The sequence below is a fragment of the Melospiza melodia genome, chromosome 10, assembly GCF_035770615.1.
Source record: "Melospiza melodia melodia isolate bMelMel2 chromosome 10, bMelMel2.pri, whole genome shotgun sequence".
NCBI lineage: Eukaryota > Metazoa > Chordata > Aves > Passeriformes > Passerellidae > Melospiza > Melospiza melodia.
The window spans coordinates 20126857-20139203 of NC_086203.1; positions in this window are offsets into that span (position 1 = coordinate 20126857).

Below are 12347 nucleotides of genomic sequence, written 5' to 3' on the forward strand. Positions count from 1 at the left end.
CTGCCCCACAGGGTGCTCAGCACACTTGGTGTGTTCTGGGTCAGTGATCCATCCCCTTGGTGCCTGCCTTGCTGCTTTCTGCCCTGGGGTGCTGTTCACCCTCAAAAGCAATGGTGGCAGCCCTCAGGGATCAGCACTTGTGCAAGGGACAAAACAGATTCTGCTTTCAGACAAATCTGTGGCTGCCAGGGAGCCCATCTGAAGCCACTGCTGCTGTGCAGAACAGCGAGACCAGCACTGCCACAACCCACAGACCACAAAACACTCTGGATTCCCTTGTGGAAGTGGAGACCTTGCCCAAGGACAGCAGCAGCTGCCCACAAAACCCCAACACTCAATCACAGGCCCCACATTCACCCACTGTGCCCCTGCAGAGGCTGCTCCACCTGCCAGAGCTGCTGTGGGGTCCCATGGCACACACCTCACCCCAGGTGTGTTCAGGTAACTGAACTGAGCCCCAGAACACTGCAACAGAGATGAAGCAAAGCAGAAAAGTTTTTTTTTAACTGTCTAGTAACCTTGTGTGTGTCCTGAATGGGACATCTGTTGTTCAGGTTTCAAAATTATCTTGAACATTTGAGTTAGAAATCCCTGCTCTTACTGTTTCACGCACTGGAGAAAATGTTACCAGACAAAAGCATTATTTACTCATTTTAGCACCAGAAAAACACATCTGAACCATCTCTGTGGGGTGTATATGAAGGGTTCATCCTTTTAAGCATCCTCTGAGGCTCCTGCTTGGACAGACCAAACCAACAGTGCAGGACACATTTCCCCTCCTCAGCGAGATCTACATGGAGACCAGAGCTCTGCTTCCCTGCGTGAGCTGTGTTTGTCCATTCTGGGTTCAACACTTCGCTTTGCATGAGGAAACATTCCTCGAGGACTGTTCTCACCACTCCTTCTTACCAACACTGATCCCACCATATGGCTCCCACACCCACCAGCCACTGTCTGCAGGAGTTATCATCTGCTTCCATGGAGCAATCACCGCTGATTTTTTGGAGACCAGACAGAACAAACTGCTTCTTTTGGAGATGCTGCCTAACCCTCCCTGCTTTCTCCCTGATCCTGTGGGATTTGAGGCTGCAGACCACAGAGAGCAGCACCCCTGATTTTACAGGCAACCTGTTTGATACAGATCTTCATATAATCCCCACTTTCACTGGGAGAAAAACAAAACCAGATGCAGATTAGCAAATCATTTGTAGGGACAAGAGAGCACAGAATGAGAGAACAACTGCCAAATGCTAATGCTAAAGAATGCAAGCCCAGGGGCTTCCTACCAGGGAGGGACTGACAACTGCAGAGCAGAGCTGGGCAGCCAGGAAAGCTGCTGAAAACCACTGGAGATAACTGCATTTGAGGGCATTGCTGCTTATGCCTTAAATTAAAATAGACACGTTCCCTAAATACAACGAAATGAGCTCCTCAGTGCCTTTCACAGATTTGGGCACCTGCTGCTCTCCCCAGCCCCCCAGAACAGGGCTGACAGTGTTTCTTTTACACTGGGGTGGAATAGACCCCCACAAACTTCCCCAGATTCGCAACACAATTGCTTGGAGAGGCTGCTTGGGCACCTCCTGCAGTGTGTCACAGCACACACCACAGAACCTGCTGCAACTGAGAGGGCCACAACACACAGAGCATCACCACACAGTTCCAGAAGGCTTTAAGCATCCACCCATACACAGTAACACCTCACCTCCTCAGAAGGCTTCAGGTACCTGCCCATGCAGAGTAACATCCCATCACTTCAGGAGGCTGCAAGGGTCTGCTCTTGTTCCTCAGCCCAGCCTTTTATCCCCTCCTGCTGATGCCCTGCACCTGTGTGCCCTCTGCTCCCTTTGGTGGTTGGGCAGTGCTCTGGGCACTCCCTGGCTCATTGCTGCCAGTGCTGCTCACCTGCTGCTCACAGCTGTGCCCACTGGGGATGATGAGGCTCAGCCACATCCCAATCACCACAAACTGTGTGCCTACACATGTGGGCAGTTGCTCCAGGGAGCCCAACACTGCAGCTTGGTCTGAAATCAGGGCTCCAGGGAGGCTTTGCCAATGCACAAGGAAGCACAAGAGCACCCGAGCCAGGGGCAGCCACACCACAGCCTGGAGATGAGGGCATCCTGCCCTGGAAGGCAGAGCTGCTCTGGGGAAATAGGGCAGGTTCTGCACAGTGCTGCTAATGATGGCGCTGTGGATTGAGTCTGGCTGACACCAAAGGATAAACCAGCGTGGGACGTGAGCAGGGCCCTGCTGCAGGAATACTCACAGGATCTATAACCACACATTTCTTCCTCCAGGCTGCAGGGGTGAAGAGAGATCCCTGCCCAGCATAAATCCCCACACAATGGAGTCATTCCAGTTTATGCCAAGGACTCCCAGCACACGGGGCTGCTTGCCAGTTCCTCCCACCATGACCAGCTCTGCCATGCAGGAGGATGGTGGCTTTCAAAGCTGCTCCTGTTAAAGGTTGGGCCAAGGATCCCTCTCCCTTCACAGAGGGGGCCCCAAAGCACTGAAGGCCAGGAAACATGACAACAACAGCTTCAAATCCACTGCTGGCTCCCCGCTGGAGGCACGGGCACCTCAAGCAGCCAGCATCACCTCCAACTTCACTTTTAGATTAATGTTCTTCCAAACTTTCCTTGGCTCCCCGTGCTCCCACTTTCTGTCACCCTTCTCATTACAGATGTATCTTTGCATCAAGGGAAGCGGGAGGAAAAATTGTTCTTTCAGGGTGACAGCTGAGCGAGGGCTATATTATTAAAGGTACCAATCATAGGTGCCGAGCTATCATCGCACGATGAATGCACTTGTCAGGAGGGAGGGAGGGAGGGAGGGAGAGGTGCTGGGACAGGGCTCTGGCTCCCCCGTTCCTCTCCTCCCGCCTCCTGCTCTCCTCTCCTTTAATGTTGGCCACCTCCGCTCGCCTGAACTTGGACCTTCAGCAGCGACAATTTCTCTGGCCTCGACAGCAGGATTAATTTCTCCTGCCCTCGGCGGGGCCTCTGAGTGTGGTGGAAGTCCAGCTGGCCTGCTGCTGATAAGATGTACCTTTTGATTTGTTTTGTCTTTGATTGCCTTTTCTGTCACCTACAATGGCTGGCCGCCTGGAGACCTCCACATCGCCTGACTGACGGATCTATTTATCTGTGGGCTGCTCCCGGCCTCTCCTCCCCCTCGCTCCCTCCTCCCCAAACCACCGCCTTGTACCACTGAAGTCCCGGTCTAATAGAAGCCGTGAAGGCTCATCCACCATAAAATACATCTGCCATCCTCCTTCTCTCCAAGATAAAAGCCTGTCAGTGTTACTTTCCAATTCCAGGCAGCTTGATTAATGGTGAAAAGCCACAGCGAGATCGACTTCTGGTTTTTACAAGCGCTGTCAGCCAGCCCAGGGTTATGCGAAACACACTCTTAGAAAACAAAACAAAATGAGAAAAGGTTGGGTGGGGAGGGAGAAGAGGGATGGGAAGGAGGGAGCGAGGGTAACCAAATCATATTAGGCTCAAGACTAAATAAAATAGGAACCTGGAGCCATCAAATACCTGTCAGTCGGGTGCAGAAATACACTCTGCAGCTCATTGTACCAAGGCAAATTATGGCAATAATAAATCATTGTTGAAGGAAGATTGTTGATAATTTTTTTTTTGGATGGTGGCATTCAATAGGGGCTCTGGGACACCTGCCACTGGGCTTGGAGCGAGAGCCAGAGCAGGTTATTAGCCTGTCACTCAGCCCTCCTCCTCACACCCCGCAGGAACCGCAGGCACTGGGGCTGGAATAAAAAGTCTGGAAAGAGAGATATTAAAAAAAAATTAATTACATAGCTGAAATACTCCTACAGGAAAAAATAAATAAAAGGGAGGGGGTCAAAAGAATTACAGCCCTCTTTGCAGGGCTCATTTTTGATAAAGAATATTTTACAGTGGCCCAGCCTAGTAGTGCTTCAATCACTCCATCTGCCATCAAGAGACAACCATCTCTTGGGTGAAATATGACTGATGGAGCAAGGTAATGCCACACTGGAAAAGTCTGGGAAAATATAGAGCCCAGAACAGAAAGTATGGAATGTGCCTGAACCACTGAGACTGAGTTTGAATGGTTGGGAGTGGGGATTCTTCAGGCTCAATCCTATGACAAGAACGCCCTGAAGTGTGGAGGTGTGAGGGCTGTGAGGGTGGATCTCTGACCCACAGTACCTCTCACAGCCCAGGACTCTCTCTGCAATATGGGATTATCACCCACATCCAACAGGAACCAAGACCATCCTCAAATCTTTCACTGCAACATCTCTGCATCTAAGCTAAGTTTCCCACCTGAGTTGATTCATTCCAATATTTCTTGGGTGATGAGGTTTGACTGGATCATGGGTCAGGGTGCACATTACCTAACAAAATAATCCCATGTGCCTGCTTTCACCGAGCATGGGCAGGGCTCAACATCACTTTTTCCACGCTGGGAAGTCAAGGTTGATCAGCAGACACCACCAATCCTCTGCCAGTGAGAGGGAGAGCTGGGGCAGCTGGCAGGGTAGGTGTAATTTCCAATGACCTCACAAAGATAAACTCCTGTGCTCATTTGGAGGATCCTGTTTGCCCGTCACACTGGACAAAACCTCTGGCCTGGCCCTGGGACTTCAGTTCATTGCCTGTTGAGACACCCAGCAGAAAACAGAACAGACTGAAGGAAAGGGCTGATGAACAAGGAGCAGACTCTGCAACGGAGGATGGCAAACCTGAGAGATACAAGGAAGAAGAGAATGGAAAATAAAATTCCTTAAAACAGGAGAAGAAAGTGTGAGGAAGAAGAAAGAAATTCTAGAGAATGAGGAAAGAAAAAGAGAAAGGCAGAAATATGCCAAGAAAGGCAAGAGAAAGCACAACTAGAGGGAAGGAATAAACCCTCTGTGTGGCAGATGCAATCCCAGAGAAAGCAGGAGGAGAAGCACAAGTGAGATGGGATGTTTGAAAGAAGGTTGTGCATCACAAGACAAGAGAAAGGGAGAGGAAAAGTAGAAAGGTGAAATGGAGAAAGCAAGAGAAAGAGGAATCCCCTGGAAATGCAGGGGGCTCTCTGGCAATTTTCTTCCCAGGAAGCCAATGCCACTAAACAAATAAAGGGTGGGGGGCAAAGAGTGTTGAGTAGAGAAGCAAATCCACCAAAAGCTCAGGGAGAAGTTTTACTTCAAGTTATGAATCAAATTATGTATTCAGTTACTGTTAGAGACACCTTCTTGGACACACGATTTCCAGATTTCTGTGCATGGGGGACCTCAAACCCTGCACCCCTTTCATCATACTGCTCAAAACACTCAGTTCCCCCCAGTTACCTCACTGGCCAAAATCAGTCACAATTCACTCCCCCAGAGTTCTTTCCTCCCATCTGCAGCATCATTCCCGCATCACCGCCGTGCCCTGCCAGCCGTGGGGACGCGGGGCTGTGGCTGTGCGGGACACGCTGGCTGTCCCGGGCAGGGCACAGAGCCGGGCACGGCGTCCCACTGTCCGAGCGCTCCTGCTCCTCCCCGGGGCGCGCATCGGTCACGGGGGATCCCCGCCGGCCCCGCGCCGATGTCAGCGACGGCAAACGAGGGTGACAGCGGGGACGGGCCGGGGGACACAGCGGGGACAGGGGGAGCCGTGAGCAGGGCAGGGCAGGGCATGGAGGGGAGGCACAGGACAATTCCTCCATCCGGGTGGAGTTAATGACTCCCACGCTTCAGCTTTCCTATCAGCCCGTCCGGAGCCTGCCGAGATGCCGGGGACACAGGGGCTCCCTTGCTCCCGAGAGCAGCCGGGCTCATCCCGGGGCTTGGCGCTTGCCTGCATTGCCCCACGGCCCCACGGCCCCCATCACCCCATGGCCCTATGGCCCCATTGCTGCATGGCCCCACAGCCCCATGGCCCCATTGCCCCATCACCCTATGGCCCCATTGCCCCACAGCCCCATGGCCACATCACCCCATGGCCCCATGGCCACATCACCCCATGGCCCCATTGCCCCATTGCCCCATGGCCACATCACCCCATGGCCCCATGGCCCCATTGCCGCATGGCCCCACAGCCCCATGGCCCCATTGTCCCATGGCCCCACAGCCCCATGGCCCCACAGCCCCATGGCCCCATTGCCGCATGGCCCCACAGCCCCATGGCCCCATGGCCCCATGGCCCCACAGCCCCATGGCCCCATTGCCCCATTGCCCCATCACCCCATGGCCCCATTGTCCCATGGCCACATCACCGCATGGCCCCATGACACCATGGCCCCACAGCTCCATCCCCCCATTGCCCCATGACCCCACGGCCCCATCACCCCATAGCCACATCACCCCATTGCCAAAACATCCCATGGCCCCATGGCCCCATCACCCACGGCCCAGCTCCCTCCTGTCTGTGCTCCACAGGCACCACCCGCTCCGGGCTTCTAAAACCCCCCAGACCCAGCAGTGCCAGAACCTCTGCGCTGTGCTGAGCCCTGGCTCCAGCCAGGGGACACCGACCCCACCTTTGACAGCAGCATCGGGAACAGGAGGTGTCAGAAACAGGGAGGGCTCAGCTGAGAAAACAAACAAAAAAAAAATTAGGAACACATGGTAACACATATAAAATATATTAATTTTTGAAGTGATACTGTTACTTCTGTACTCCACTGCTTGGAAAGAAAGCCTCCTATAAAATTAATAAATACTTCAATTTGAGCTGTTACATGTTAAAACAGGTAACTACAACTCCCACTTCTTGTTGGCCAACTTTACTGTCAGTCATTAAGTTTGTACTCTCTTAACTATATTAAAAAGAATCTATACTGAAATCTCACATTGTTTTTTCCCCCATCTAGTTCCTCAAAACAGAAGTTTTTATGCATCTGCATTATTATGTCTGGATGTAAGATCCACTTCAGAGCCATGAGATATAACCATCTTTTCTTGTATATTAACAATATTGCTGCCTTTTATTTTCAGTATCTTATTCTCTCCTATTTTAGGAATAAAAGTATTTAATTTCTTTGTCAATGCAAGAATTGTTGCATGAGATACAATTTCATTTCTAACATGGCCTGTATTTTGACAAGTATTCCAGAAATATGATTATTTTCCATGTGTTATCCAATTGCACGACACACCATTTTTCATCATTAGACAAGCAGACAAAGTTTAGCTCAAACAATAACTACAGGAAATATTTCTCTTTTCCTAAGAAACCCAGAAGTTTTCCTCCAGTCACAAGATTTTCTCCACTCAATAACTGACTTCATTTAAAAAAAGTATAAAATTCAGAACTTTTTTTTTGGTAATCTCTCTGCTCTCTGAGGCTTGAATGTCACGAGCATTCAAACCTGGCAGACTGTTCCTTACTAAACCAGACCACGGGAGCAGGATCACCAAGAGCTTTGGACCAGGCTCAGAGCCCATCAACATCGCTCTGAGATCACACAGAGATTCTCGTGTGCATGTGGGGAGAAAGGCAAAGGGGTCTGTGCTGGGGTCACCCTTTTCCCTGGCAGGGAGCACAGCCCTGGTGCAGGGCACTGGCTCAGCAGCATCGCTGCCAGCCCAGCCCGGCTGTCTGCAGAGGCAGACAGAGATGGATGGCCAGCACTGCCTGATCAATAGACCTTTTGTCCAAGCCTTTATCACAAACAATAGCAGCTGCAGCAATCCGAAATATATTTAGGTAAATACTGGGAACTAGCAAGCCAAGTGCTGCCACAGGAGCCAAAAACAATTCCTCAGCACCGCCTTTGCTGGGTCCCAAGTGGGGACTGTCAGGACCCTCAGCCCTGCTTCAGCCTGTTCTTTTATTATCCCCAAAGCTCTCCAGGTCTGAGAGCTGCACGTGGTTTTCCAGAGCAGTGACTGCAGGAGTGATGTGTTCAAACTCAGTATTAATGTAGAGAACTATTGCAGCAGCTTTATTGAATGGCTCCAGCCCCTCTGGGCATCTGTATTGTACAACTTGGATACAGGTGATAGGCACCTAAGATTACAGAGACTGATAACTATATATTCCTAAAGGGTCCTGTCCCTCTGGATAGATTTTTTTAGAGGATGAATTTGCTTTGTCCAATCCAGAAGGCAGGATCTTGCCAGGGCTATCCACACATATCATCAGAAAAACCAGTCACCTTCCCTCACACAGAATCAGTGCAGGCAACCCCACCCAACCAGGTCTGGGGCAGCAGGAAAGCACTAATCAAATGGCATTTAAAGACCAACGGAACACACATATATAGGAACAAGTGAGCAAATAAAAAAAAATGACATCCAGGAATTGCTAAGCCTTTTAGATAGAAATATAGCAAAATAGTTTTACATGGTCAAGGGCTCTTACTGTTGAAAGGTGAGAATAAATTGCGTGAAGCTCATCTCACACCCTTGAAAGGTCATGTTGGGCAAGGTCACAAAGCTCCTGTGCCCCATCAGATTTGGCAGCCAACGGCACGAGGCTCTTGTGCCCTCCAGCAGATAGATGTGTGTGCTCAAAGCTCTGATGCACAGGGAAGAAAGGCCATCTCTGACCTCTGCTGCTCTACCTCTCTGGGCATTCTCCTGCTCCTCAAACCCCCTGGCACTTCCTACCCCTGACAGAGGCACTTGGCAAGAGCCACGTTGTGCTCCTGCCAGAGGATTTACAAGAGAAAGGCAAAGCTGCTCCTCATTGCTGCAGTAATGGCTCTGCACGGTAATGGAACGAAACAGCCTCTATTCAGATGGCAGAGGTACCTGCTGAGGGGCTCCAGGCAGGGGAACAGGGTGCCCCCCAATGTGTTTGCATTTGCAGCAGCACATTATTATAGAAAAGTGAGGTTTGGACTGTCTAAGGTCACTTCCACTTCAGGACTGAAGCTCTGACATGAGAAATACCTGGTTGTGCAAGAACCTCTCAGCTCAGATCCACCCAGGGAACACAAGGAAATAAAGTGGAGGATTTTGCTTTCAAGTTGTGGGTTGGAGCCTGGGCTAAATGAAGATGTTTTTTCCTGATGATTAGAGGGTGCAGCTTCATTATGCTCACACAGAGTTCCCTGAGCTGAAGCAATGTAACAGCCTGCAGGAAATTTCATTATGTCTCCAGTAACACCTTCTAGAACCCCAGCAGCATCAATCTGTCACCTCTGCTTAGGTAAAAGGTCTAGATTGAGTCGATTTTATAGCTATTATGTTTAACAACCAAAACCACAGAGAAACGGTTTTGTCTTCTCTTATAGTAAAGTGTTAAATTTGATGAATTGCAGGCACTCAAAGCTCTGATCATCATTTAATGGATTATGCATAAAGGAAACACTCTCTGGAGAAGCAGAAATATTCTGCAAGGGTGAAATAATATCAAGACTGTGATGCATCAGCAATTCTGTATGAACAAAGGAAAACATGACCATGATGGCACAAGGACCACTCAATTCTCTGACCCTCATTCTCCTACAGGTGTGAGCTCACTGCTCACACACTGATTTTGGGATTAAGTACAGAATTAAGGGTATTATTTCATTAATTAAGTGTTGATAGTTATGTTTTAAAGACAGCTGCTTTATATACATACATGTGTGCAGTTTGGATCTGCATTTCAGTTAACACTTTTGGTTCTTTAAGAGGCAGCATCAGTGGAAGAGGCAAGTAAAGAAGTGACAGACATTGTTTGAGCCAGGACTCCTGTAATGATCAGCTCTAGGACTGGGGACAGGTCCTGTCCTGCTCTGCAGCTTTTTTTTTTTCTTTTTAAATGTGGGACTTTTTTTTTCCAGAGTGCACAATTTTTGGAAGCAAAAATCTCCATGATATTGTAATTACAGCCAGCACTCACAAAAATGAGAGCTCACATGCAGAAGAAACAATTTCTGCAGCACAAATTACAGATGAGAACCCACTTCATAAAAATGGAAACACTTTTAGTCTGTTTGCTCTGCAACTAGAACTCTTCACATGCTGCATCCCTGTCACCATTCCAGTTTAATGGATCCTGTGAGCTTCCAGCTATCCTCTACAAAAAGGTGGATACCTGTGTCTAAACCCAAATAAAAATATTTGGGTTTACTTTGATATACCTCAGTTGCAGGAAGTAGTGTCACACTCCCTGGCTTGTGCTACTGTGTTCCATCACTAAATTAGCTAAGTCTTATCCCAAATGTTGGCTTGTTTCTGCCAGCCTGCTCTGCTTAAGGAATGGGAAGCACTGAGATAAGAGACAGCCCTTTTCTACCTACTTGAGGAAATTAACATGTCCCCCCCAATAAATCTCTCTTCCTTTCAAGAGTCACTCAAAGCAAGGGCGATAGGTTAAAAATAATGCTCTCCTAATAACTTAAAAATCAACAGTTTAAGCTTTATCCTCAAACATCCAAGATAAAAGTGCTTAGAAAAAGAATTAACAAACAACTTTTCTATCTTACAAGTTTCTACATCTGCAGAGCACAAAGAAAACTTTGGACAGAGCTAAGGAAACATGAGGTCAGTCTGGAATACCAAGGTTAAACAAATCATTGATTTCTATAGCACACAGGTATTCTGGGCTTGTCTGGCAGGGGAGATCCAGCAGGCAGCTGCCCCTCTGCATTTTAATCTCCATCCACAGCCACACAAAGCACTCACAATTTGTTGTGGGTGTTCTTCAGAATCCTGGAGCTCAAGACCATTTTCAGATGCGCTGATTTTAGGTGTAGGCACATCATGCCACCACATCCCAGCTTCCCAAGGGTACATCCCCTCACTGCCCCTTGGCTCCTGCACTGCTTCTTCCCACAACTCCTTCATGGCCTCTCTCCACAAGCCCTCCAGTTATTTCCTGCAGCTGAGCTCTGTAATCCCACATCCTTGTGCAAGTGACCACATTTGTGCTCAGGGAGCCCTTGCTCTACCTGCATTAGGCACAGTTCTGCAGCCCAAGGGAATCCAGCAGCAACAATTTCACGTTCTTGCCCTGCCAAAAGATGAAGCTATTTAAACAAAAATAAAAATCACACTTATATAGCAAAGTTAATCAGGCAGAATGTTCTGCTCACTGTACCTTGTTCCTGTATGTCTGGAGCTGCCTTCTTCTTTCATAAATCTTCACACCACAGGTATAAAGAAGAGACACATTAGAGCTATAAGAACATCAGAGAGCTTCAGACACGCTGAAGATTAAAGTGGATAATACTCGACTGAGATTTCAGATAGCTAATATTCCCCAGCCGTGCTCACATCATTTTTGGAACCATCCACTTTAGCCTTAATATCTAAGAAGGGGAATCAGGGATTTATGTATGTGCCATGTATCCTGATTTTCTTCAAAGCAATATAAAAATATCTGAAACAGTTTCTTAAAAATATGTATCCTCACTGTCCTATTTGTTCCCGCTGTTTTAAGCTCCCAGGTATTCCTATTTCTGAGATATTGGCCCAGTCTTCTTGTTCTTCAGCAAGAAATATCTCAGAGCCAGCATCCCGTCTCTGACCTTGAGAGCCCCCTCTGTGATGACAAAGTGTATCATGTCTGCGCTCCCTCAGTCTCCAGCCTGTGTGACACAGCTGCCAAAGGAGGTGCCAATTGTCAGGGTATTTCCTTTCTGCCAAACGCTGCCAGCTTGGCTGGAACCACGCTGGCACTGGCCAGAGGATTGCTACAACCTGGCCCACAGAAGAGTTTCAATTTGAGCAGATCCATCCAGGAGCACATTATAAACCAGCAGCTTAAAGTCTAGCTGACTAATTAGGTCCCCAGCTTAGAATATTGATTTTGCTTTTAAATGCTTCTTTTCTTGTCTTCTTTCCAATCCCATAGACTGTCTCAGTCTAGGCTTAAGTGGCAGAAGAAGACAAGTGCCCCTTGGCACCCAGCATGCTTGAAATATATTAGACAATATTATAAACATTATAAATGCTCTAACATATTATTTTCAGCGTTTCATCTTAAAACAACCTCAAGCATGGCCGCAGGTCCAGGAAGCTTAAGTAAATATTAGCAAACTCTGCTCCGAACTTTTTAACATTGTACGGAAAGGACACATTTGGGACAGGCTGGATTTGTCTTTCCCTGATCCCGAGCGCTGCGCTTGACTCGCAGGGTAACATTGCCACCCGGCGGGCAGAGCCTCCGGGCCGGCCTCGGGGCTTCGGGACGCTCGGCGGAGCTCAGGAGCCGTCCCGGGACCGAGGATCCGTTCTGGAGCCGCAGCCCCCGGCGCTGTCCCAGCCCCGCATCTCCTTTAGGGGCAGGAGAATCCCGGCAGAGGAGCGGCGGGGAAAGGAGGTTGAAGGACAGGCAAAGCGCACACCGGGTACAGCAGGGATGCCACCGGTGTCCCTCGCTGCCCAGAGGGACACTGTCCCTGTCCTGTCCCTTCCCCACGGGTGAAACAGCCCGCACGGA